Consider the following 27,615-nt stretch of genomic DNA (forward strand, 5'->3'; position numbering starts at 1 on the left):
CTCAGTCTTAAAAAAAAAGGGGGATATCATCTGAATCATAGGAGTCCCATAAGATGAAAAGAGAGAAAAAAGGGGCAGAAGGTTTATGTAAGCAAATTGTAGTAGAAAACTTTTCTAATCTGGGACAGACACAGACATCACCATTCAAGGAGCACAGAGAACTCCCATTAGAGTCAACAAAAACCGACCATCAAAAAGGCATATCATAGTCAAATTCAGGAAAAGAAAGAAATATGAAAGCAGCAAGGGAAAAAAAGTCCTTAACCTACAAGGGAAGACAGGTCAGGTTGGCAGCAGATTTGTAAACAGAATCTTGGCAGGCCAGAAAAGAGTGACAGAATATATTCACTGTGCTGAATCGGAAAAATATGCAGCCAAGAATTCTTTCTCCAGCAAGGCTGTCATTCAAGATAAAGGAGAAATAAAGGGTTTTCCAGACAAATAAAAACTAAAGGAGTTTGTGACCACTAAACCAGCCTTGCAAGAAATGTTACGGGGGACTCCCTGAGTGGAGAAAAGATGAAACAGAACAAAAAGACCAAAAGCAACAAAGACTAGAAAGGACCAGAGACCAACACCAGAAACTCTAACTCTACAGGCAACACAATGTAATAAATTTATATTTTTCAGTACTCACTCTAAATGTCAATGGACTAAACGCTTCAATCAAAAGACAGATAAGAGGGGCGCCTGGGTGGCGCAGTCGGTTAAGCGTCCGACTTCAGCCAGGTCATGATCTCGCGGTCCGTGAGTTCGAGCCCCGCGTCAGGCTCTGGGCTGATGGTTTGGAGCCTGGAGTCTGTTTCCGATTCTGTGTCTCCCTCTCTCTCTGCCCCTCCCCCGTTCATGCTCTGTCTCTCTCTGTCCCAAAAATAAATAAAAAACGTTGAAAAAAAATTAAAAAAAAAAAAGACAGATAAGAAAATAAAATCTATCTATAGGCTGTTTACAAGAGACCCATTTTAGACCTAAAGACACCTTCAGATTGAAAGTAAGGGGATGGAGAACACCTTCAGATAGAAAGTAAGGGGATCTATCATACTGATGGTCGCCAAAAGAAAGAGTAGCCATACTGATATCAGACAAACTAGATTTTAAAATAAAGACTGTGCAAAGAGATGAAGAAGGGCATTATATCACAATTAAGAGGTCTACCCACCAAGAAGAGCTAACAAATGTAAAAATTTAAGCCCCCAACGTGAGAGCACACAAATAAATAAATCAGTTAATCACAAATACAAAGATACTTTTTGATAATGATACCATATTAGTAGGGGACTTCAACTCCCCACTCACAACAATGGACAGATCGTCTAAGTAGAAAATCAACAAGGAAACAATGGCTTTGAATGACACACTGGACCAGATGGACTTAACAGACATATTCATAACATTTCTTCCTAAAGCAGAAGAATATACATTTTTCTTCAGTGTGCATGGAACATTCTCCAGAATGGATTACTTTACTGGGTCACAAATCAGCCGTCAACAAGTATAAAAGGATCAAGATCATACTGTGCATAATTTCAGATCACAATGCTATGAATCTCAAAATCAACCATAAGATAAAATTTGGAAACCCCACAAAAACTTTGAGAGTAAAGAACATCCTACTAAGGAATGGATGGACTAACCAAGAAATTAAGGAGGAAATTAAAACGTACACGGAAGCCAATGAAAATGATTACACATCAGCCTGAAACCTCTGGGATGCAGCAAAGACAGTCATAAGAGGGAAGCAATCCAGATCTTCCTAAATAAGGAAGGTCTCAAATACACAATGTAACCTTACACATCAAAGAGCTTGAGAAAGAACAGAAAATAAAGCCCAAAACAGGTAGAAGAAGTGAAAAAATAAAGATTTGAGCAGAAACCAATGATACCAAAGTCAAGAAAACAGTATAACCACTCAGTAAAACCAGGAGCTGGTTCCTTGAAAGAAGTAACAAAATTGATAAAACCCTAGCCAAATTGATGACAACAAAGGAAAGGACCCAAATAAATATAATTAAGAATGAAAGAGGAGAGATCACAACCAACACTGCAGAAATGAAAAAAAAAAACAATCTTAAGAGAATATTATGAGTAATTATATGCCATTTAACTAGGAAATCTAGAAGAAATGGAGAAATTCCCAGAAACATATAAGCTACCGAAAGTGAAACAGGAAGAAATAGAACTTTTGAACAGACCCATCACCAGTAAAGAATGTGGATTATTAATTAAAAATCTCCTAAAAAACAAGAGTCCAGGGCCAGATGGCTTTCCAGGGGAACTCTACCAAATATTTAAACAAGAGTTAACACCTATTCTTTTGAAGCTTTCCCAAAAACAGAAATGGAGGACAAGCTACCAAACTCATTCTACGAGGCCAGCATTACATTGATTCCAAAACCAGACAAAGACCCCACTTAAAAGAAGAATTACAGACCAATTACCCTGATTAACATGGATGAAAAAATTCTCAACAAGATACTAGCCAAGCAGATCCAACAATACATTAAAATAATTATTCACAACGACCAAGTGGGATTTATACCTGGGATGCATGGCTGGTTCAATACCTACAAATCAACCTATATGATACATAACATTAATAAAAGAAAGAAAAAGAACCACTTGATCCTCTCAATAGATGCAGAGAATGAATCTGACAAAATACAACGTCCCCTCTTGATAAAAACCCTCAAGAAAGGAGAAATAGAAGGATCATACCTCATGATCATAAAAGCTAGATACAAAAGACTCACTTCTAATATCACCCTCAATGAGCAAAAACTGAGACCTTTCCCCTTAAGGTCAGGAACCTGACAAGGATGACCACGCTCACCACTCTTACTCAGCATAGTGTTGGAAATCCTAGCCTCAGCAATCAGACAACACAAAGAAATAAAAGGCAGCCAATTCAGCAAGGAGGAAGTCAAAATTTGAGTCTTCGCAGGTGATATGATATTCTTTGTGGAAAATCCAAAAGATTCCACCAAAAACACTACTAGAACTCATACATGAATTCAGCAGTCACAAGATATAAAATCAATGTACAGAAATCGGTTGGATTCCTATACACCAATAAAGAAGCCTCAGAAAGAGAATCAAGAAATCGATTCCGTTTACAATTGCACCAAAAACCATAAAATATCTATAAAATATCTACCAAAAACCTAACCACAGGGGTGAAAAATCCATACACTGAAAACTATAGAAAGCTTATGAAAGAAATTGGGGAAGACGCCAAAATTGGAAAAAAATATTCCATGCTCATGGATTGGAAGAACAAATATTGTTAAAGTGTTGATACTACCCAAAGAAATCTACATATTCAATGTAATCCCTATCGAAATAACTCCAGAATTCTTCACAGAGCTACAAAAAAATCCCTAAAATTTATTTGGAACCAGAAAAGACCCCAAATAGCCAAAGCAATCCTGACAAAGAAAAGAGAGTGGAGGTACCATAAGTCTGGACCTCAGGATGTATCACAAAGCTGTAATCATCAACACAGTATGGTACTGGCACAAAAGCAGATACATAGATCAACAGAAACAAATAGAGAACCCAGAAACGGACCCACAAATGTATGGCCAACTAATCTTTGACAAAGCAGGAAAGAATATCCAATGGAAAAAAGTCTCTCCAGCAAATGGTGCTGGGAAAACTGGAGAGTGACATGCAAAGGATGAAACTGGACCACTTTCTTACACCATACACAAAAGCAAACTCAGAACGGATGAAAGACCTAAACGTAACTCAGGAAGCCATCAAAATCCTAGAGGAGAAAGCAGGCAAAAACCTCTTTGACCTTGGCCACAGCAACTAGTAACTTGACATGTCTCTGGAGGCAAGGGGAATAAAAGCAAAATGAACTATTGGGACCTCAACAAGATAAAGAGCTTAACCGACTGAGCTACCCAGATGCCCCTCCACTGAGCAATTTTAATGGCTTTTCCTAAGCCTGAAGGTTGAAACAAAGTTCAGTCTTATACCAAAAAAGCCTCATGTATCTGTTCACGATTATCACCTTTGACTCTAACTTGTCTTTAATGAAAACTCTGTTCCTCCTTTAGATCTATGTTTAATGTGCTAGTCTGGGACTTTTCCCTTTTAGTTAAAAGGACCAAGAATGGAATGGGAAACTATGTCCACTCCAGGTTTAATTAACCTGGAAAATCACTTTTCTCAGAGCCTAGATGAGTCATCTAGTGGAAAGACTGTTAAATTTTCAATGCTCAACTCCAGCAAATAAAGGCCACCTGAAACTAGAAGTCTAGTTCCTGCTGTGACCACAAGAACTAGGACATTGAAAAAAGATGGTTATAAATTTAAGAGCTTCAAGGCCCTGCAGCCCTCTTTCCAACCTTTTCAGTGTCCTCCCAATTCCCAATGATGGGATTCCAAGGCACCACGGAGTCCTTCTCAAGCCTCCCTCTTAATCTCTTTGGAAAAACTACTCTCCAGATTGGGAATGAATGTATCTCTATCTTTACTGAAGCTGGAACCAACCCCAGTGCTATAAAGCAGCCCTAGCCTTGGAGTACAAAACAGCTCAATTAGTGTGGATCTATTAGATCTCAACACGTTCCTATCTCTGAACCTATTCCCTTGGATCAAGGCCCTTTGAGAGACATGCACCCTATTCTCCTTAGTTCTTTGACCCCTATTCATTAACTGGACTGAGATTTCTTAGAAAAATACCATGCTGGAATTTATTTTGCCCAAAAGGGAAAAATAATTCTAGAATTTGACAACAGTAACCAAAATAGCAAAAAGGGGAAATAAATGATCCTTTGGCACCTTTTCTGTGCCGTGTCTGTGCTGGTACTATAGCTGAGTCTGGAGGTACTGATCATTTATTCCTATTGGATCAGCTCCCATCCTCGTTATGGGAAAAATCTTCAAATGATCTTGGCAGAATTCACAGTGTACCTCCTGTCAAGATTCAAATCAATCCTGCAAAACTTCTCCCTAGAATTAATCAATATCCTCTAATTTAAGAAGGCCTTCAATGCATCAACACCATAGTAGAATGTTACAAGGCTCATAATCCCCTGCATCAACACCATAATAGAATGTTACAAGCCTCGTAATCCCCTGCAGTAGTCCATATAACACCTCTATTATACCTGTGAGAAAACCCAACTGCTGAGGATATTATTTTGTCCAAGACCTCCGAGAAATAAATAGCACTGTAATCCCTTGACATCCCCTTCTTCCCAAACCTCACACTCTACACCGACTCCCACTGAAAGCAAAGTTTTCACTGTACTTGACCTATGTGGTGTAGTTTTTAGCATTCCAGTTGATAAGAATAGCCGGTATCTTTTTGCCTTCACTTGCAGGGAATGAATGACAATACATCTGGACTGCAACCTCTCTGGGTTTCACAGAGTACTTCATGTTTCCCACAAACCTTAAAGGCTGATTTGGATGATGGAAAGTGTTCTGCAGGCTCTACTTTGTTACAATGTGTAGATGATTTTCTTCTCTGTTCCCCTGCTCATGCCCCTTCACACAAAGACAGTGCCCCCCCCCCCCCGGGAAAACTTTTGGTTTTAAAACTTAAGCCCATAAAGTCTCCAAAGAAAAACGGCAGCTTGCTCAAACTCAGGTTAGGTATTTAGCTCACCTGTTCTCAGAAAAAGGCCCACATCTAGACCCAGGAAGACTCAAGGCATCCACAATCTCTCACAACCTAAAACTAAGAGCCAATTACAAGGCTTTCTTGGACTGGCTGTCTCCTCTCAAAACTGAATTCCAAACTTCTCTCTTAAGGCTCAGCACCTAAATGCTCTACTAAAAAAATGAGAATCCTAATTCTACTCTTCAGAAAGAGGGGATGACACAGTCTCGTAAATGTTATACCTTTAATCTATGTTCTGTGGGCCATTATGTATAAAAGAGATCTTGGTCCTTACCCACGACCACCTTGCATGTCCTACCCCATGGACCATCCTTCATCACCAGTCATGGGTTATGATCCCCTCTCTTCCACCCCCTCCATTTGGTAAGATGACCTGAACTGGATGAGGGACTTGTAAAGCATATTCATCTTCTTCATTAAAGACTTGGTGGGAATGTTGTAGAGATCGTTGTGAGGGCTTGGCAATTCAACTGCAAACCTGCATGAGGACAGTGTAACATATCTCAAGTTTCTCAGGACATATGTACAACGGGCTGTGTAATTTCCCTGTAATGAGGTCAGCCGTAGGTTTCTCTTGTCAAAAAGAAAGAGGATTTTTACACAAAGGCAGACGTATCGTGAGTAGTGGTGCACATTTTACAGACACAATGTTTTGAGTTCTGTGAAGGATGAGATGCACCCTAAGTGTAAGTGCCTCAGGTGTCCTGTGTGAAATGGGGCACATGCATTATACGACACAGACCTTGTGGTCACCATAATGGAAGCACCAGTGAAGGAATGGGGGAAACTTGAATCACACAGGGATAGAAGGGAATTTAAGGACAGTAAGCAGAGTTTGAGGAGGTGCAGAGGGGAGGGTCCTGGGTTCAGTGAGATGCAGTTGTAGACCATTCCTGACCACAGCCTGAGAAGAGAGCATGAGTTCCACATGGAGCTGCTATGTGGGATCACTCTCAGTGCACAATGCAGTGTTCATCTCCGAAATGTCATATTTGTCAAAGTGCACCTAAGTGATCATCTAAAAAGGTTGTTGTCTCCCTGCATTGTCTGAAGGTTCTGGATATTTATGGGTGAAAAAAATGCCCTAGATATATAGGAAATTTTACTTGGTCTTAAGGAAATGCTTGTCTGCCTAAGTTCATATTCCTCAGTGAGACTAAAAGTGAAGACAGGATCTAGATCAGCTGAGTGCCTGCATTGACCTTCAGCCTGGGTCAACCTATAATTCAGGGCTGGCCAGATTCCACCCCTGATGGACCCCTGACATCACCCTGACTGCAGCTTTGCATCTATCTACTTAAACTTCTCTCACAATATCCCAAGGATTGGCCTGTGTTCCTGCTGTCTCAGTCACAATACCAATTCTCAGTGGGACCTACACAGAGCCTGAGCTGTGTTATCTGTGAAACAGGTAATATTTGTTTCTAAGGACATAACAAAAAGAAGACATTGAACACTTAATGCATCTGCAAAATATCTGTGAAATGTCCACTCACCCTTCTCAGTTTCAATTAAGATATATCCACACAAATGATCATCAAAAAAAGATGGTCACAGAAGTTCATTAAACCAAGACTGTTAACACCTCAGCCCAGGGATTGGGAATCACCATATTAAACAATAAGACAAAGACACACTTTTTCTATTAAGATTCAGGCCCTACAAGACAAATAAAGAAAAAGATAATTATGAGAATGTGTTTGTCAGAGTTCTACATCTGAGATCTGAAGACAATCATTTTCCATTACATATAGACTTGCAGATGCATCCACACACCAAAGTGTTCATTCGAGGCCACAGATTAACTATCCAAGAGGGAATACATGTAGAAAAACATAAGGCCATAGGTAAATATCCCCAAATCGTGTAAATCTCACTGCCTTATGCACCTATTTTGAAATTTGAAGACGACTGTGTGAGGTGACAGACTATGGTGGTTATATATCTTAAAAATGTGTCAGATCTGCCTGCATGCTTTCTCTCCTCACCCTGCGCTCTCCACTTTGTTTTTCTAAGTATCCCTTAATACTACTTTCACTGTTGTGTCTCTGTTTCAGTGTTAGCTTCTAGGAGGACCTACTCTCACTCCCTATCGAATGCACACAGTGTGGTTCCTATACGCACAGGCAACAAACTAGCAGAAATTGAGGTGATGGAGAATAGTAGCAATATCACCCTTTGTGCAGAGAAGCCCGAGAGAATTTTATGGGGTGATGGTAACTTCCTATATCTAGATGCATGGGGTGCTTGTGCTCACTTATTTTATAAATATTCACTGACTCCTGGTGCTTGGGGTGAGATAGACAGGTACCTGACCTTAGCATATGGCTGATTTGTAATGGTGGGTAAGGATCAAAGACCAGCAGTGACTGGGAGATGGGTTAGGAGGCCACACATAGAGTCAGATCCTCACCCAGGATGCCATGTATCCACAGCAACCTTGTTCAGGAGGGCTCTGAGGATCACAGATTTGTTGATCAGTCCTGTGAACTCCATAATCTTACTCCAGATTTCTCACTGACGGATGGACAGGGCAGAGGCCAGCAGCTGGAGTGATTATGGCTGGAGTGGAGAAGTGGGACTGGGAGATTGAGTCAGAGAAAGGGAAAGGCAGAAGGTAGCAACAGAAAGTTTGAGAGATAAAGGGAAGAAGAGAGAATGGAATGTTTTCTACTGACTTCACCCACATTTCTGTGTGAACAAAAGGAGATTCTTGTCTCGCAGGGAAGGGAAGAGGGCTGGCAAAAAGACAGAGTGACATTCTCAGCTCAAGTGCTCAGGATATCTTCCTTGCTCTTAAATACCTAACACAGGAAGCCTGTGCTTTCTGTCATAAGTGGGAATGCAGCTCATACCATTTAGTGAAAATTAAAGTGATGATGAAGGCCTCATCATTAAAGTAGTGCAACAAAACTATGTAAACATACAGAGATATACAATAGAAGCAAAAGTCCAAAAGTAGACCGACTGCAATTCTTATGGGGATATAGATTATCCAAAAAGGAGGTACCCCAATGCAGGCTTTCAGACACCTGGACAATATCTGAAAATGTAAAAAAAAAAGTAGTCCTTACTTCAAAAGTAACATTAGCATTAGACACAAAGGGGTTGTGATGGAAGGTTTAGGGAGAAAGCATATGATTTCATGGTGCTGTACCCATGGTCCTGTACCCTCATGTCTTATCAAATTATACCCTTCAGCTTGAGGCTATTTTTATATGTAAATTTTCCCTCATCACAGAGAGTTTCAAAACATAAAATACTAGAAGCAAATGTGGGAACATTCCTTTCTAATCCTGAAGTGCATGGGTGATATGAGTCTGTCTGCCCATGTCTCAAAAATCTAAAATAATAAGACACTTAAAAAATTAATAATAGCAGAGTAAGAGGACCCTGAGCTCACCCTGTCCCATTTTTTACATAATATCCACATCCAATTACATGAACCAGAGAACGATCCAAAGACTAGCAGAACAAACTCCACACCTAAATAGAGAGAAGCTGCATCAGAAAGGTTAGGAAGGTCAGAAAGGTGGAGGCTGCCTGCCTGCAGAAGGGGTAGAAAAAGTGGGCCCTCACACCAGGTAGCTGACACAGGGAAGACTAATCTCCACAACATTGGGTATTAAAACCCAGAGGGGCTGAATTCCCTTGAGTTTACATCCTGGAGCTTTGGAGGTCAGCTGACCCAGCACTGGGTGATCCAGGAGGATGAGTGATAGCCAGGTCCCTGCCTGTGTAGAGAGGCAACATAAACATGGCATTTTACACAATGCCAAAGCAACAGGAGACAGATGTATTCATGATGATTCCTGAGTGTGTTGGAGGACTTCTCCAACAATGAGGGCGCTCACAGGCACCATTCTTCTCCCCCAGCCTCCCAGAATAAGCACAGAAGCACCCACCAGAGGGTGAGGCTGCACAGACACTTGCTACCCAACCAATTAGCAGTGCACCAGTCCCAAGGGTTCACTGGGGGACTCATCACACCAAGCCTGCTGATCTCAGGGCAAACATTCTTAAAACCACAAGGACACCCTGTCCGACAAGCTGCATGCATAGCTGCCACAGCATGGTGTGCACATCTGCCCTTCACCCAGATGTGCATATCCAGGCACCCTCATCTGTCTCACCCAGCCACATGTCCCCAGGCACAGACATGCTCTGTGCATATCCTCAAGCCCCTAGCTTCCACCGCTGGTCCACAGCCCCCAGCCACCAAAGGATATCAGGAAACCTGGCATAGGACTAGTAGCCCTATGCAATTTTGCTTACACTCCTTCCCTGCTCCCAAGTTACCCAGCTGGCATAACACCCCACAGCTGGCCTGCCTGGGTCCCACTAACACCACTGAGAGCAAACACATCCCACAACAGGCACACATTCAGTGCAGACACCTGCACTGAAAGGAAAAGTAACCCAGACACAACAGCAGGCTGTGAGAAATACCCATATGATATCCTCCAGAAGGTCCAGGTCCTATAAATGGAGACATGCACTACTGATATCTCCAGGACCTCTTCTTCATAACGTCATTAGCTTCAAGATCAGAAGGCACAGATGACTTTCTTAACACAGAGAAATAGAGCCAGAGAGACAGACAAAATGCACACACAGAGATGTGTATCCACAATGAAAGACCTAGTCAAAGCCACAGCCAGAGATCTAAGCCAAAGAGATATAAGTAACATACCTGACACAGAATTTAAAGGAATGATCATAAGGATACTCATTGGAGTTGTGAAATGAGTAGAAGAGTGAGACCCCTGACATAGAGATAAGAAATAACACAGTAGACATTGAGGACACAATAAAGGAGAAACACACTTGATGGAACGAACAGAGGGATGGAATAAGCAGAGGAACAAACTAGTGACCTCAAAGACTGAGTAATGGAAATCAATCACACTGAACCAAATAGAGAGAACAGAATTCTGCAATGTGAGGCAAGACTAAGGGAACTCAGTGACTACAGAAAAGATAATAGTATTTGTATTGTAGGAGTCCCTGAAAAAAGAGAAAAGGGGGCAGAAAATTTATTTGAAGAAATAACAGCTGAAAACGTCCCTAATTGGGGGAGGGACACAAACATCCACATCCCTGAGACTAGAGAACTCCCATGAAAATCAACAAAATCAGGCTGACACCCAGATATTTTAAGCAAACTTACAAATTACAGTGACAATAAAGAAAAACTCTTAAAAGCAGCAAGATAAAAGAGACCTTAACATAGAAGGGAAGACCCATAAAGCTAGCTACATATTTCTGAACAGCAACTTGGCAAGCCAGAGTGACATCACATATTCAAAGTGCTGAATGGAAAAATCAGCAGCCAAGAATACTCTATCCAGCAAGGCTACCATTCAGAATGGTAGGAGACACAGACTTTCCCAAACAAAACTAAAGGTGTTTGTACCACTGAACCAGTCCTGCAAGAAATATTAAGAGGGACTCTTTGAGTGGAAAGGAGAGACCAACAGTGACAGTATAGAGGTAGAAGACACAAATAAAGTTAAACATGAATATTTCTGTAAAAAAACAGTTAAGGAAATCAGAAAAATGGATTTGAAATATAATAACACCTACCAAAAACTTAGAGAGGAAAAATAACCCCTTAGAGAGGGTTCCAAGGTAAATCACCATCAACTTATTACAAACTGCTAAATGCAGAAGAGGTTAAAAAACACCTAACAGTAACCATATACTAAAACCAGTCATAAATATGCTAAGAATGAAGATAAAGAAATCAAATATATCACTAAAGAAAATAAGCAAAACATGAAAGACAGGCAAGAAAGGTTCGGAGAAAATAATTAGAAACCACAAGAAGAAAACAGTAATAAAATGACAATACATACATATATATCAATCATTTCTTTGAAGGTAAATGGAATGAATGCTCCAATCTAGAGACGTAGGGTGTAAGAATGCCTGAAAAAACAAAAGCGGTAGTAGCAATACTTGTATCAGAAAAAATACACCTGAAAAAAGTACATAACAAGAGACAGAGGAGGACACTATATAACAGTAAAGGGTACAATCCAAAAAGAAGATATAACAACTGCAAATATATCCCACAATTAAATGGGATTTATACCAAAGCTGCAAGGATGGTTCAATATTCACAAATCAATCAATGCGATACAATATATCAACAGGAGAAAGAATAAGAACCATATGATCGGGGCACCTCAGTGGCTCAATCCTTTAACAGTCCGACATCAGCTCAGGTCATGACCTAATGATTCGTGAGTTCAAGTCCTGCAACGGACTCTGTGCTGAAAGCTCAGAGCCAAGAGCCTCCATCGAATTCTGTGTCTCCCACTCTCTCTCTGCCCCTCCCCTGCTCACGCTCTTTCTCTCTCAAAATTAATAAACGTTAAAAGAAAAGAACAATACGATCATTTCAATATATGCAGAAAAAGTATTTGACACAGTACAACATCCATTCATGATTATAACCCCCTAAAGTAGGTTTACAGGGAACATACATCAATGTAATAACAGTTATCTATGAAAACCCTGCAGTTATAATCAACCTTAATGGGGAAAATCTGAGAGCTTTTCCTGTAAGGTCAGGGAGAAGGATGTTTACTCTTACCACTTTTTTTTTTCAATATATGAAATTTATTGTCAAATTGGTTTCCATACAACACCCAGTGCTCATCCCAAAAGGTGCCCTCCTCAATACCCATCACCCACCCTCCCCTTTTAATAAACCTAGTACTGGAAGTCCAAGCCACAGCCAGCAGATAAACGAAACGAAACGAAAACAAACAAAACAAAATAAAATAAAATAAAATAAAATAAAATAAAACTAAAAAAAATCCAAATCTGGAAGAAGTGAAACTTGCACACTTTGCAGATTACATGACACTATATAGAAAACCCTAAAGAGTCCACCCAATAACTGCTAGAATTGATAAATGAATTCAGCAATGTCACAGGATACAAAATCATTGTACAGAAATCTGTTACATTTCTAAACAACAATAACGAAGCAGTAGAAAGAGAAATTAAGAAAACAGTACCATTTACAGTTTTACACCAAATAATAAGATATCTATGAATAAATCTAACCAAAGTGGTGAGCGACCAATACTCTGAAAACTATAAAACAGTGGTGAAAGAAATTCAAGATGACACAAATAAATGGAAGGACATTCCATACTTATGAATTGGAAGCACAAATGTAGTGAAAATGTCTATACTTCCCAAAGCAATTGACACAATTAATGCAATTTCCATCAAAATACCAAAAAGCATTTTTCACAGAACTAGAACAGTCCTAAAATTTGTATGGAACCAAAAAAGACCCCAATCTTCAGAGTAAACAACCTTTATGTGAAGTGATAATTATGGATGGAATTTTGCCTCTGAATCTTCTGCTCCAAAACACAGTAACTCTGGCCTAAGCATTTGAACAAACATTAGACATATCCCAACCAGGGATCATTCTACAAAATACATTGTACCAACGTACCCTCAAATCTTTGCAGATTATGAAAAATATGGAAAAATCTAAAACTCGTCATGGCCAAGTGGAGCCTAAGGAGACAGGATGAGTGTAATGTACCAGCTGGGATGAGTCTGGGACAGAAGAGGTTAAAACTGAAGCAATCTGAATACAAATATAACCTTTAGTTAATACTACCATATCTCTTTGGGATATTGATTGTGATCATGTACAAACCCATATGAAATCAATAGTCAGAAAAGTCTGATGTATGTGGAGACTCAGTAATATCTTCCCAATTTTTTTGGAAACTAGAAACCCATCACAAATGAAAAGATTATTAGTAATCATGGTTTTATGTTTTCAACACATAATATTATATGACTAGTTCTAGTATTAGTTACTAGTGATGGCCATGTACCTATTCTTGTTGTTCTTACTATTGTTTAAGTAATAGCATTCATGTTACAGAAAACTGAATGCATGATATACAGTTCATAGAAACATCTACTTTACATATTTTAAGATAATAACATATGTATATACCACTGTATTATGTGGTATGTAAATTAAGTTTTTTTTCTGATCTTGAATGAGCATGTCATTGAATGGCTTTCCATAAAGGTGATTATCCTAGATAATGAATGATACTCAGATTTTACAGGATGTACTTCACATCATTCTTGAACATTGTCAAAAAAAAATGTACACACGGCCAGATGGATCATTTTGACAGGCTCACTTATTGTAAAGAATCCTTGCTTTAATATTTTCATGCATATTTTTAACAGGAAAACAACAGAATCAAATATTTCCAAATCAAAGAGATATTCAAAGACTGGAAGAATGATACAGAGTTCAAGGGGTTTCAGAAGGAAAAGATGTGACAATGAAGTGGCAGTCACAGGCAAGCAGCTTTCTCTGGTCCACGTTGACAGGTTTGCATGAGGAGATTTCCATCACAGCATGTGATCTGCAAAAAGGTAAGACCCAGAAGTACAAGAGGGAAAGACAATGCTTTAGGGAGAGGTGACTTGGAAAGCGTGCTTCTGTGCCTAAGTGATGGCTCAGCAACCTGGCTGGGGGTCCCTGGTTCAAAGACTTCTAAAGGTCAGCAGGGACCTAGACTCACAAAGATCTTAGTAACATAGATCAAAGTAACTTAGAGCCACAAAGATATTAGAGCCACAGAGTTGTTCTTCTCTATGATTAGGAGATGGTCACAGTTTCACAGGATATGATCATTGGGCTGACAGTAGATGGCTAAAATATTATTTAGGGCTATATTTTTAATTAGAAAAATGGGTGTGTAAAAATATGGAGTTGGAATGTTAAGAAAAATCACAGGCCTATCATGGAGTTACTTACGTTAAGGCCCCATGTCACTAAACCTAATTTCATTCCTGCAGGAATGTAACCTTTAACTGGCCAGAAAAGAATTTCCTAGTAGGTGCTGGAAATTTAACTGATAGACGTCTGCCATTCCTCTCACGGAGGTAATCTTGCCTAAATAAGGTATTACATGCCACTAAATTTGTTTTAAGTTTATTTATTTTGAGAGAGAGAGAAAGAGGGCACATGCAAGGGAGGGGCAGGACAAGAGGGAAATAGAAAGTCCCACGACCACGAGGTCATGATCTGATCCAGGATCAAGAGGCAGACACTTAACCAAGCCATCCAGGCACCCCGAGAATCTGGAGTTTCAAAGGTTAGCAGGCTTGGCTGGGATACAGCCATGAGGGCACTGGCCTACTCCTGAAGAGAAGGCAACAAACAACTTGCAGGCAGATGGCATGGAAACAGTGATCTGTACATCGCCTGGTGCACACAGTGGGGAGATTATACACTCATCATGGAGAGCATCCCTGAGAGGCATTGTTCACAATCAGGGGACAAAGAGCAGGACAGAGGAGCTGGGTGGCACCATTTTCCTCCTCTTACCCCCAGCATAAACATAGAGCCATCTGCTGAAAACAAGGTAATTGCTACACTGGCTGCCTAAGCTGGTTACCCCAACTCCATGTTCCTGTGCTCTGACAAGACTGGCTTTCTATGTCATTCAAGCTTGCCTCAGTCCTAATGGAGGGGCCACTTCCCCAGAATCCAGCAGAAGCCCATGACCACACCACCTCTCTTGACCAGACAGTTCTGCAGGGCTTCATTTCGAGAGGCAGTCATTTCAAGTCTCATTTAACAAGCATATTGGAGCAGACCTAGATAAAACTCAGCACATTCTGGCCAAGGACCATACATTGCCCATACAACTGGCCTGAAGGATAGTGCAGCCAGAACACAAAACAGTGCATGCAACATACAACACAGACACTCCCTGATGGTCAGGTCCTGGACACTAGATGACCTCCTCTTCATAAACTATCCAACTCACAGGCAGGTAACATAATGAGCTTTTGTAACACAGAAAAGGCAAATACTCAGCCAAAATGCCAAGACAAGAGGAATGCATCCCAAATTAAATAACAAGATTAGGTCGTGGGCAGAGAAATGGAAGGAACACTTTCAAACTCATTCTATGAGGCCAGCATGGCCTTGAGTCCAAACTGGACAAAGACCCCACTAAAAAGGAAAATTACAGACCAATTTCCCTGATGACCATGGATGCAAAAAATCTCAACAAAAAGTAGCGAACCGGATCCAACAATACATGAAAAGAATTATTCAGCACAATGAGGTGGAATTTATTCCTGGGATGCACAACGGATTCAATATCTGCAAATCAACTGATGTGATACATCATATTGATAAAAGGATAACAACCACATGATCCTCTCAATAGATGCAGAATAAACGTTTGACACATTTCAGCAGCATCCTTCTTGATGAAAAAAAAAAAAACAAACAACTCATGAAAGGAGGGATAGAAAGATTGTGCATCAACATGAGAATGTCCAGATACGAAAGTCCCACAGCTCATGTCATCTTCAATGGGGAAAAACTGAGAGCCTTCCCCCTGAGGTCAGGAACACGACAGGGATTTCCACTCTCAGTACTGTTATTCACCATACTGTTGGAAGTCCTAGCCTCAGAAATCAGACAACAAAAAGAAATACAAGGTGTCCAAGTTGGCAAGGAGGGGTCAAACTTTTCCTCCTCACAGACATGATACTCTCCATGGAAAATCCAAATGACTCCACCAGAAAACTTCTAGGACTGATACAGGAATTCAGGAAAGTCTCAGAATATAAAACCAATATACAGGAATTGATTGTATTTCTATACACCAATAATGAATCAACAGAAAGAGAAAGCAAGGGATTTATCTCATTTAAACTGCACTGAAAACCATAAAATACCCAGGGATAAACCTAACCAAAGAGGTAAAAGATCAGGACACTTAAAACAATAGAGGGGCGCCTGGGTGTCTCAGTCGGTTAAGTACCGACTTCTGTTCTGGACATGATCCCATATTTGTGGGTTTGAGTCCCGCGACGGGCTCTGTGCTGACAGCTCAGAGCCTGAAACCTGCTTCAGATTTTGTGTCTCCCTCTCTCTCTCTCTCTCCCCCTCCCCTGCTCACGTTCTCTTGCTCCCTCGCTCACTCTCTCAAAATAAATAAACATTAAAAAAATTAAAAAAACCATACAACGTCTATGAAAGAACTTGAAGACAACACAAAGAAATGGAAAAACATTCCATGCTCATGGATTACAAGAACAAATATTGTTAAAATGTCAATACTACCCAAAGCAATCAACACATTCAATGCAATTCCTATCAAAATAACACCAGCATTCTTCACAGAGCTAGAACCAACAATCCTAAAATTTGTATGGAACCAGAAAAGACCCCAAGGAGCCAAAGTAATGTTGAAAAAGAAAAACAAAGCTGGAGACATTACAATTCTGGACTTTATGGTGCATCAGAAAGCCACAATCATCAAGACAGTATGGTACGGGCACAAAAATGGACACACAGATCAAAGGAACAGAATAGGGAATGCAGAAATGGACCCTCAAACATATGGCTGAGTAATCTTTGACAAAGCAGGAAAGAATATCCAGAGGATAAAAAGAGTCTCTTCAGCAAATGGTACTGGGAAAACTAGACAGTGAGAAGATGAACCTGGACTATGTTCTTAAAACTGTGTGTCTCTGTCTATCTCTGTCTCTGTCTCTGTCTCTCTCTCTCTCACACACACACACAGACACACACACACACACACACACACACACACACACACCTTAAAATGGTTGAAAGATCTAAATGTAAGACAGGAGACCATCAAAATCCTAGAGGAGAAAGGAGGCAACCTACCTCTTTGATCCTGACTGCAGCAACATCTTGCTTGTCAAGTCTCCAGAAACAAGGGCAATAAAAACCAAAATGAACTATTGGGACCTCAATATTAAAAGCTTCTGCACAGCAGAGGACCCAATCAACAAAACTAAAAGGCAACTGAATGGAATGGGAGAAGATATTTGCAGATGACATATCAGATAAGGGTCAGTATCCAAAATTTATAAAGAACTTATCACACTCAACATACAAAAACCAAATAACCCAGTGAAGAAATGGGCAAAAGACATGAAGATACACTTTAACAAAGATGACATCCAGATTTATCACACATGAAAATATGCTCAACCTCGCTCATCATAAGTGAAATACAAATCAAAACCACAATGAGATATCCCCTCACACCTGTCAGAATGGCTAAAATTAACATCTCAGGAAATGACAGATGTTGGCAAGGATGCAGAGAAAGGGAATGGTTTTGCAATGCTGGTGGGAATGCAAAGTGGTGTAGCTACTCTGGAAAATAGTATGGAGATTCGTTACAAAAAACAAAAATAGAACTACACTAGGACGCAGGAATTGCACTACCAGGTATTTATCCAAAGGATACACTAACGCTGACTCGAAGTGGCACATGTACTCCAATGTTTATAGCAGCATTATCAACAATAGCTAAATTATGCAAAGAGCCCAAATGAACATTGACAGATGAATGGATAAAGAACATGTCGTATAATCATATGATGGAATATTACTCGGTGATCCAAAAGAATGAAATCTTGCTCTTTGCAACAACGTGGATGGAACCGGACTTTATTATGCTAAGCAAAATATGTCAGACAAAGACACACATCCTATGATTTCTCTCATCTGTGGAATTTAATACAACTGATGAACATAGTGAAAGGAAAGCAAAAATAAGATACAAACAGAGAGGGAGTCAAATGATAAGAGACTGTTAAATAGAGGGAAGAAGCTCAGGGTTCCTGGAGGGTTGCTGAATAGGGGTATGGGCTAAATGGGTGATGGGCACTGGGGGGGGCACTTGGGATGATTACTGGGTATATTTTGTAATTGATGGATCACTAAATTCACTAAATTCTAATCCTTAAACTGTATTCCACTATAAGGTAACTAACTTGGGCTTAAATTAAAAAAAAAGAAGAAATATTAAAAATAAGTAAAGAAATGTACTACCAGTCAAAAGAAAAGTATATTTAAATCAGACTCTTTGAATGGAAATGAAAGACCAAAAGTGTTACAGACAAGAAAGGATCAGAGAAAACATCAAGAAACAATGGCAAAACAACTAGTAGAATGGAACTAAATATATATCTATCAATAATTACTCTGAATGTAAATCGACTAAATTCTCCAATCAAAAGAAAAGGATAGGGTGTCAGATGGACAAAAAAAATCAAACAAAAACAAAAACAAAACAATGCCTATCTAGATGCTGCCTACAAAGACTTATTTAGACTTAACACCTGCAGATTTAAATTGAGGGAAAGAAAATACATCTATCTTGTCAATAATGTCAAAAGAAAGCCAGTAGCAAAACTTATATTAGGCAAAATAAACTTTAAAACTGAGACTGTAGTTTGGTACCCTTTGGGTCAATACCTAGTAGTAAAATTGCATGCACCAGATATTTATAGCAGCATTATAAACAGTAGCCAAACTATGGAGAAAGTCCAAGTATTCATCAATTGATGAAGGTATAAAGAAGTTGTGGTGTGTGTGTGTGTGTGTGTGTGTGTGTGTGCATGTATATGCATATGTGCATATGTGTATGCTCATATATACATACATCTATACATATGTGTATACAATGAAATATAACTCAGCTTCAAAAAGAATGAAATCCCGCCACTTGCAACGATGTGGATGGAGCTAGAATGTATTATGCTAAGTGAAATATGTCAATCAGAGAAAGACATATGATTTCACTCATGTGGTATTTAAGAAACAAAACAGATGAAAACTAGGGAAGGGGTCAGGAAAAGAGAAGAGTGGTAACAAATCACATGAGTCTCTTAACTGTAGAGAAAAAAAGTGAAGGTTGATGGAGGGAGATGGGTCGGCACTGGCCTGATTGGGGACGAGTATTAAGGAGAGCACTTATTGTGACGAGCACTGGGTGTTATATGTAAGGGATGAATCACTGAATTCTACTCCCGAAACAGAGAATGCACTATATGTCAAATAAGACTTAAATTAAAAATAAATAAAGCTGTAACAAGAGACGAAGATGGACACTATCTCATACTAAAGGGGACAACGAAACAAAAAGATCCAATGATTGTAAATTTTGATGCACCCAACATGCAATCACCAAGTATATAAAACATTTAACAACAGCCATAAAGGAACTCATTTATAATAATATAATGATAGTAGAGGACTTTAACACATCACTCACATCAATGGACAGAACCTGTAAACAGAAAATCAACAAGGAAACAATGGCTTTGAATCTCACACTGGACCAGATGGGTTTAACAGGTATATTCAGAACACTCCATACTAAAATGGCAGAGTACACATTCTTTTCAAGTGCACATGGGGCATTCTCCAGAACTGATCACATTCTAGGTCACAAATCAGGGCTCAAGAGGTACCCAAAGACAGAGATCAGACCAAGCATCTTTTCTGACCACAAAGCTAGGAAACTTGAAGTTAAACACACACACACACACACACACACACACACACACACACACACACACACCACACCACACACACACAAAGGGGGAAAGGCCACAAATAAAGGGAGGTTAAATAACATGCTATTAAATGAATGGGTCAAACAGGAAATCAATGATAAAATACATTGAAACAAATGAAAGTGAAAATACACTGGTAAAAACCTTTGGAATGCAGCAAAAGCACTCTAAGTTGGAAGTTTATAGCAATACAAGCCTACGTTAAAGAGCAAGAAAAATCTCCAACAATCCTAACTTACAACTAAAGGAACGAGAAGAACAGCAGAAGGAAGGAAATAACAGAGATTAAGCTAAAAATAAGGGATATAGAAACCAAAAAGACACCAGACCAAATCAATGAAACCAGGGGCTGGTTCCTTGAAAACAGCAATCAACATGAAAACCGCCTAGGCAGACTTTTCACAAAGAAGAGAGAAAGGACTGAAATAAAATCACAAATAAGAAAGAAGAAATAACAGTCAACACCACAAAAACACAGTTAGAAGATAATACTATGAAAAACTATATGCAACAAATTGGACACTCTGAGAAAAATGGACAAATTCCTAGAAACACACAAACTACCAAAACTGAAACAGGAAGATACATAAAATCTGAAAACAGAAAGAAATCAAATCAGTAATAATAATAAAAAAAATCTCCCCCCAACACAAGAGTTCAGGGCCAGATGGCTTCACTGATGAATTCTACCATACATTTAAGGAAGAGGTAATATGTATTCTCCTCGAATTATTACAAAATATAAAAAAGAAGGAAACTTACAAATTCATCTTATGAGGCCATCATTACCCTGATACCAAAACCAGAGGAAGCCTCCACTAAAACCGAAAATTGCAGCGGCGCCTGTGTGGCTCGTTTGATTTCTGTCCAACTCTTAATTTAGGATTAGGACATTATCTTGTGTTGCGTGGGTTTGAGGCCCACATTGGACCCTGCGTTGACAGTGTCAAGCATGGCCAGGATTCTCTCTCTCCCTGTCTCTCTGCTTCTCCCTCAATTTTATGTACTTTATGTCTCTAAGTAAATAAATATTTTAAATATGTTAAAAAATTTTTAAATAAAACTGCAGACCAATAGCCTGATGAGTACGTATGCAGAAGTTCTCATTAAAATAACTTCAAATTAAAGTCAACAATATATTAATAAATTCATTTATCATAATCAAGTGGGATATATTCCTGGGCTGCAAGGGTGGTTCCACATTCACAGATCAATCAACATGATGCACCACAGCAATAGAAGAAAGGATAAAAACAATATGATGCTTTCAACAGATGCAGGAAAACCATTTGACAAAATGTCACATCTATTCATGATAAAAACCCTCAGCAAAGTAGATTTGGACTCAATCTACCTGCACATGTAAAGGTCTTCTAGGAAAAATCCACAGCTAATCTCATCTTCAATGGGGAAAAATTGAAAGTTTTTCCTCCAAGGTCAAGGACAAGACAGGGATGACCCGTCTCACCACTGTTATTCCACATAATACAGGAAGTCCTAGCTACAGCAATCGGACAACAAAAAGAAATGAGAGGCATCCAAATCGCCAAGGAAGAAGTAGAACTTTCGCTGTTTGGAACTGACATGATGCTCTCTATAAAAAACATGAAAGGCTCCCATAAAAATTGCTAGAGTTGATATATGAATTTGACAAATCACAATATACAGAAATCAATGTACATAAATCTATTGCATTTCTGTAGATGAATAATGAATTAATAGAAAGAGAAAGTAAGGGATCAATCCCATTGACGGGTATACCAAATACCCCAAGATATCTGGAATAAACCTAACCAAAAAGGTGAAAGACCTGTACTCTAAAGGCTATGACACACTGATGAAAGAAATGGAAGAGGACACAAAGAAAAGGAAATACATTTCATGCTTATGGATGGGAAGCACAAAATACTGTTAAAATGTCTACACTCCTCAAAACAATCTACACATGTAATGAAATCCCTATCACACTAATAAAAACATTTCTCACAGAACTAGAACAAATAATCCCAAAATTTGTATGGAATGACAATGACCCCAAACATCAAAAACAAAATTGAAGAAGAAAAGCAAAGCTGGAGACATCAAAATTCCAGACTTTAGGTTATAGTACAAAGCTGTACTGAACAGAACAGTATGGTACTGGCAAAAACAACATCATCATCATCATCATCAACAACAACAAAACACAGATGTAGAGATAAATATAACAGAAACCCAGAAATTAACTCACACCTATATGGTCAATTAATTCTCAACAAAGCAGGAAAGTATATCCAAACCAAAAAAAAAAAAAAAAAAAAAAAAAAAGACAGTCTTGGGACACATGGGTGGCTCTAAAACGTGTGATTGTGGATTCAGCTCAGGTCATGATATCCGGGCAGTGCAGAGCATGTGTGGGATTCTCTTTCCCCATTTCTCTCTGGCCCTCTTCTGCATGCTCTCTCTCTCTCTCAAAAATAAACACATAAACTTAAAAAAAGTCTCCCCAACATATGGTTTTGGAAAAACTAGACAGCAAACTGCAAAACAAAACAAGACCAGCAACAGACCACTTTCTTACAACATACACAAAAATAAATCCAACATGGATAAAGACCTATGTGTGAAACCTGAAACCATAAAAATCCCAGAGGCTAACACATGCAGTATCTTTTTTGACATTGGCTGTACAAACGTCTTTGTAGATATATCTCCTGAGGTAAGGGAAACACAAGGAAGAAAAATGGGGCTTTGTAAAAATAAAAACCTTCTGTCACCAAGGAAATAATCAACAAAACTAAAACACCATCAGAATACTATTTGCAAACGATGTCTGATTAAGGGTTTGTGTCCAAAACATATGAAGTTATACAGCACCCAAACAAGGAGAAATCCGATTAAAAATGGACAGAAGACACGAATGGACATTTTCCCAAGGAAGACATACACATGGCCAAGAGACATGAAAAGATGCTCTACAATACTGATCTTCAGGAAAATGCAATTCAAAAGTACAATGAGATAACACATGACATCTGTCAGAATGACTAAAATCAATGAAGTATGAAACAGCAGGCGTTGCCAAGGATGCAGGGAAAGAGAAACCCTGTTGCATTGTCGGTAGGAATGCAAACTGGTGCAACCTTTCTGGAAAACATCATGGATATTCATCAAAAGAAAAAAAAACCTGGAAATAAAACTACCTTATGATCCAGCAATTTCATTACGAGGTATTTACACAAAGGATACAAAAATAATTCTTCAAAGGGGTACATGCACCATGGTGTTTACAGCAGCATTTTCTACAACAGCCAAATTACAGAAACTGCCCAAGCATCCATCAACTGATGAATAAATTGAGATGTAGTATATGGAATGTAATATTACTTAGCCGTAAAAACATGAAATGTTGTCATTTGCCACGAGGTGCATGGAGAGAGAGAATGTTATGCTGGATGAAATAAGCCTGTCAGAGAAAGACAAATACCAGATGATTTCACTAATACATGTAAATAAAACAAAACAAAGGCGGGGGGAGGAAAAGAGACAGTGACAAACAGACTCTTAACTAGGAAACAAACTGCGGGCTTCCACAGCAAGGTGGGGAATGGGTGAAACAGCTGATGGGGATTAAGAAGTGCACCTGATATGGGCACCGAGTGACGTTTGGAAGTGTTGCTCTATATTGTACACCTGAAACTAATATTACACTGTGTCTTTGCTCACTGGAATTTAAATTAAAAGAGAACATCAGGTTAATGACAGGTACCTGCAGGTTTTCTGTAGTTTTCAATCACTTCACTAGGTTGGAAAAATAACCATGAAATTTTTTAAAAAGCATGTATGATGTGGGGGACAGTTTGTGCCCTTACCTCGGTCTCTGGTTCCAGCAGGACTCGGAAAGTGGGTCCCAGCTCATTCTTCTAGAAGGTCCTGAGACGAACATTTCGTGTATTCACGTCCTAACGTAATGCAGCTCCCGTGCTTCTGAATTTTTGTCAGGGTTTCTTCCTGGAAACAAGCCTGAATCTCGAACAAACCATCAACTGCATCTATGAGGTGGTGTTGTGGGACCTCGCAATCCAGGAGTCCTTTAGTTAAATACGTCTTGTTCAAATACTGTCCGGGAAGGGGAGGAATGAAACACGAGAACAGCCCAGAAATTGCAAGTACCTGTGCAGCTCAGTAACCAGCTTGCCCAGGGAAGCCACCCAGCGCCCCCTCCTCAGCACTCAGTACAACAAGGCAGCTTCTTTCTGGCGACTCAGGAGATGACAAGATGCTGCAAAGCTCCCAAGGTCTCCCCTGGGGTGGGCGACAGAATGCACTGGAAACGCAGCTCTGCTCTCTGATCTGAGGCAGGAGCAGAGGTCCTGCGTCCTCTGGGAGCAACAGAAACTCTTCCTGCTCTGAGGTGCCCTGGGTCAGAAAAGCCGATGGTGCGCCCTCTGCTGGCCATCACTGCCTGGCACAGGAACCCGCCCCTCCGGGTGTGTGGTGCTCGAGCTCTCTCTGCTGGCCACCATGGGAATTCCTGCAGTGTTGAAGGCCCTGGTCGCTCAGCTGAGAGATGGAGGTGCTCTGGGCAACTAAGCCTGTTCTCCACACTGGGAAGGGTCTTAGTGACAGGGCCTAGGACACAAAGAAATATTTTCCTTCTCCTTACTTGTGATTGAAGAATGAAACCAAATTTATTAATGTAATGGCATCATTTGTAATGTTTTAAGCAATGTTCACAGAAAAATAGACCGCCAATTTACACATGCTGAACAAGAGGTAATTGTGTTTACCACCGAAGTGTTTAGATTAAATAAAGGATTGACACCTTTGAGAGAGAGATACCGGCTTCCAGCTATGAAATAAATGAGTCCTAGGGACACAAGGGACAGCCAAAGGAATAGAGTCAATCCTGTAATAATACTGATAGCTACACTTGTGCTGAAGTACATAATTTATAGACACTTCTCTAAAGAAGACGTCCAGATGGTCAACCGACACATGAAAAAATGCTCAATTTCACTCATCATCAGGGAAATACAAAGCAAAACCACAATGAGATACCACCTTACACCTGTAAGAATGGCTAACGTTAACAACTCAGGAAACAACAGATTTTGGCGAGGATGTGGAGAAAGAGGATCTCTTTTGCTTTGTTGGTGGGAATGCAAGCTGGTGCATCCACTCTGGAAAACAATGTAGAGGTTCTTCAAAAAATTAAAATAAAACTACCCTACGACCCAGTAATCGCACTACCAGGCATTTATCCACAGGATAGAGGTGTGCTGTTTCAAAGGGACACATGCACCCCCATGTTTATAGGAGCCCTATCAACAATAGCCAAAGTATGGGAAGAGCCCAAATGTCCATCGATGGATGAATGGATAAAGAAGAGGTGGTATATATACCACCTCTTCTTTAATACCACCTCTTCTTTATACACACACACACACACACACACACACACACACACACTGGAGTATTACTCGGCAATCATGAAGAATGAAATCTTGTCATTTGCAACTACGTGGATTGAACTGCAGGGTATTATGCTAAGTGAAATTAGTCAGAGAAAGACAAAAATCATATGACTTCACTCATACGAGGATTTTAAGAGATGAAACAGACAAACATAAGGGAAGATAAACAAAAATAATATAAAAACATGGAGAGGAACAAAACAGAAGAGACTCATAAGTATGGAGAACAAACTGAGGGTTACTGGAGGGGTTGTGGAAGGGGGGATGGACTAAATGGGTAAGGGGCACTAAGGAATCTACTCCTGAAATCATTGTTGCCCTATATACTAACTAATTTGGATGAAAATTTTAAAAAATAAAAAAATAAAATTAAAAAAAAGCAGCTTCTGCAGGGTCCCTAGAAGAGACATATCTTAGGTCTTCAGAGCCTGCTGGCTCCATGGCTATGAACCTTGCTGGGTTTCATAGCTAGATTTTTTGGGAGGTCATCATTTGGGGACAGGTCTTAAAAGTCAGGGTTCCCAATGTTGGACATGAACCCTTGACTCCTCAGGGAGAAGCTCTGGGTTCTCCATCCCCTCCTGACTGTGGGTCTAGGTGCTGGGGGTGTGGGTTATGGTGATATTATGTCTCAGTCTTTCCTACACCTTCCATGTGTTTTATTTGTCTTCTGCCCACTAATTTTTATGTTTTTTTCCAGAAGAAAATTTTCCACATACAGCTGTAGATTGGTGTGTCCATGGGTGGAAGTGACTTTAGGATTTTCCTATGTCACCATCTTGAACCCAAACTCCTAAAATATACTGTAATTATACCCCTTCAGTGTTGCTTTGGTATGATGTGATATTAACTGAACATCATCTTGCAATAGATGAGGATGCTGATTTATGTTCTTCAACATTTAACATGCCAAGGAGTTGCCCCTTCACACATAACACTCCTCGGGTAGTTGTGACCTTGTTTCTTGTGACTGTGCAAAGGCACCTTGATGGTTTCCTTCTTATCCTTCTTCATGTGGGCCGTGAAGAAAAAGCAGAAGAACACAATATGTTTTTCTTGTCACCATCACTCAGCTATTGGCTTTTCTCTAGGAAAAGAGATTTAACAAACAGCAAACGTTATTTAGGAGGATTCCTTTCCTGACATTTTTATAAGAAAATAGCAAGTTAGTTAAATTTTCCTCCCTCCAGATGTGACTGAAAGATCCTTATTCATTTCAGTCCACTTTTTGATTAAAAGGGTGTCGAAGAGGTAATCATATTTCTTTATGTCTTTCTTCAACGTTTATTTATTTTTGGGACAGAGAGAGACAGAGCATGAACGGGGGAGGGGCAGAGAGAGAGGGAGACACAGAATCGGAAACAGGCTCCAGGCTCCGAGCCATCAGCCCAGAGCCTGACGCGGGGCTCGAACTCACGGACCGCGAGATAGTGACCTGGCTGAAGTCGGACGCCCAACCGACTGCGCCACCCAGGCGCCCCTCTTTATGTCTTTTAAAGACATCTGGCAATACATTTTTTTGTGCTAAACTGGGAAAATCACACAGGAATAAATTTTTATTGCAAGAGGAATAAATTTGGAACTTGGTGGAAGAATTTAACTTTCAAATGCTTGAAATTATTGTGCAAAATAGACCCTATGGGTCCAAATGAGATATGTCACTGGTAAAGTAAATAGGTGATCTTCATTCATATGAGCAAATCAATATTATTATAGGTGGAAATACAATTTATTTGACAGTTAATGTGTTTTCTTTCCCTCGCTTTTATGTGAAATTGGATGACTTCCAAATATTTGATAAATCATACCTTACTTGGGATCTCATTTTGCCAGATAACTTAAGAATATCAATGCCAAAAAATAATCAATGCCTTTGATGTGAGGCATATTTAAAAATTACAGAATCAATCCTTATGGACCTTGACAGATATTGTATTTGTTTATGTAATGTATTGAGATCGCTTACTTCTAAATATTACCTGCAAGATGGACAATATATATAATCACTCTTAGTTAAAGGAAAATACAGAAGAGCACTGTTTTAGTTTATTTCATAATTGGGAAGCATTTTGTAGAGCGCACATC

The sequence above is a fragment of the Prionailurus viverrinus genome, chromosome B3, assembly GCF_022837055.1.
Source record: "Prionailurus viverrinus isolate Anna chromosome B3, UM_Priviv_1.0, whole genome shotgun sequence".
Lineage (NCBI taxonomy): Eukaryota > Metazoa > Chordata > Mammalia > Carnivora > Felidae > Prionailurus > Prionailurus viverrinus.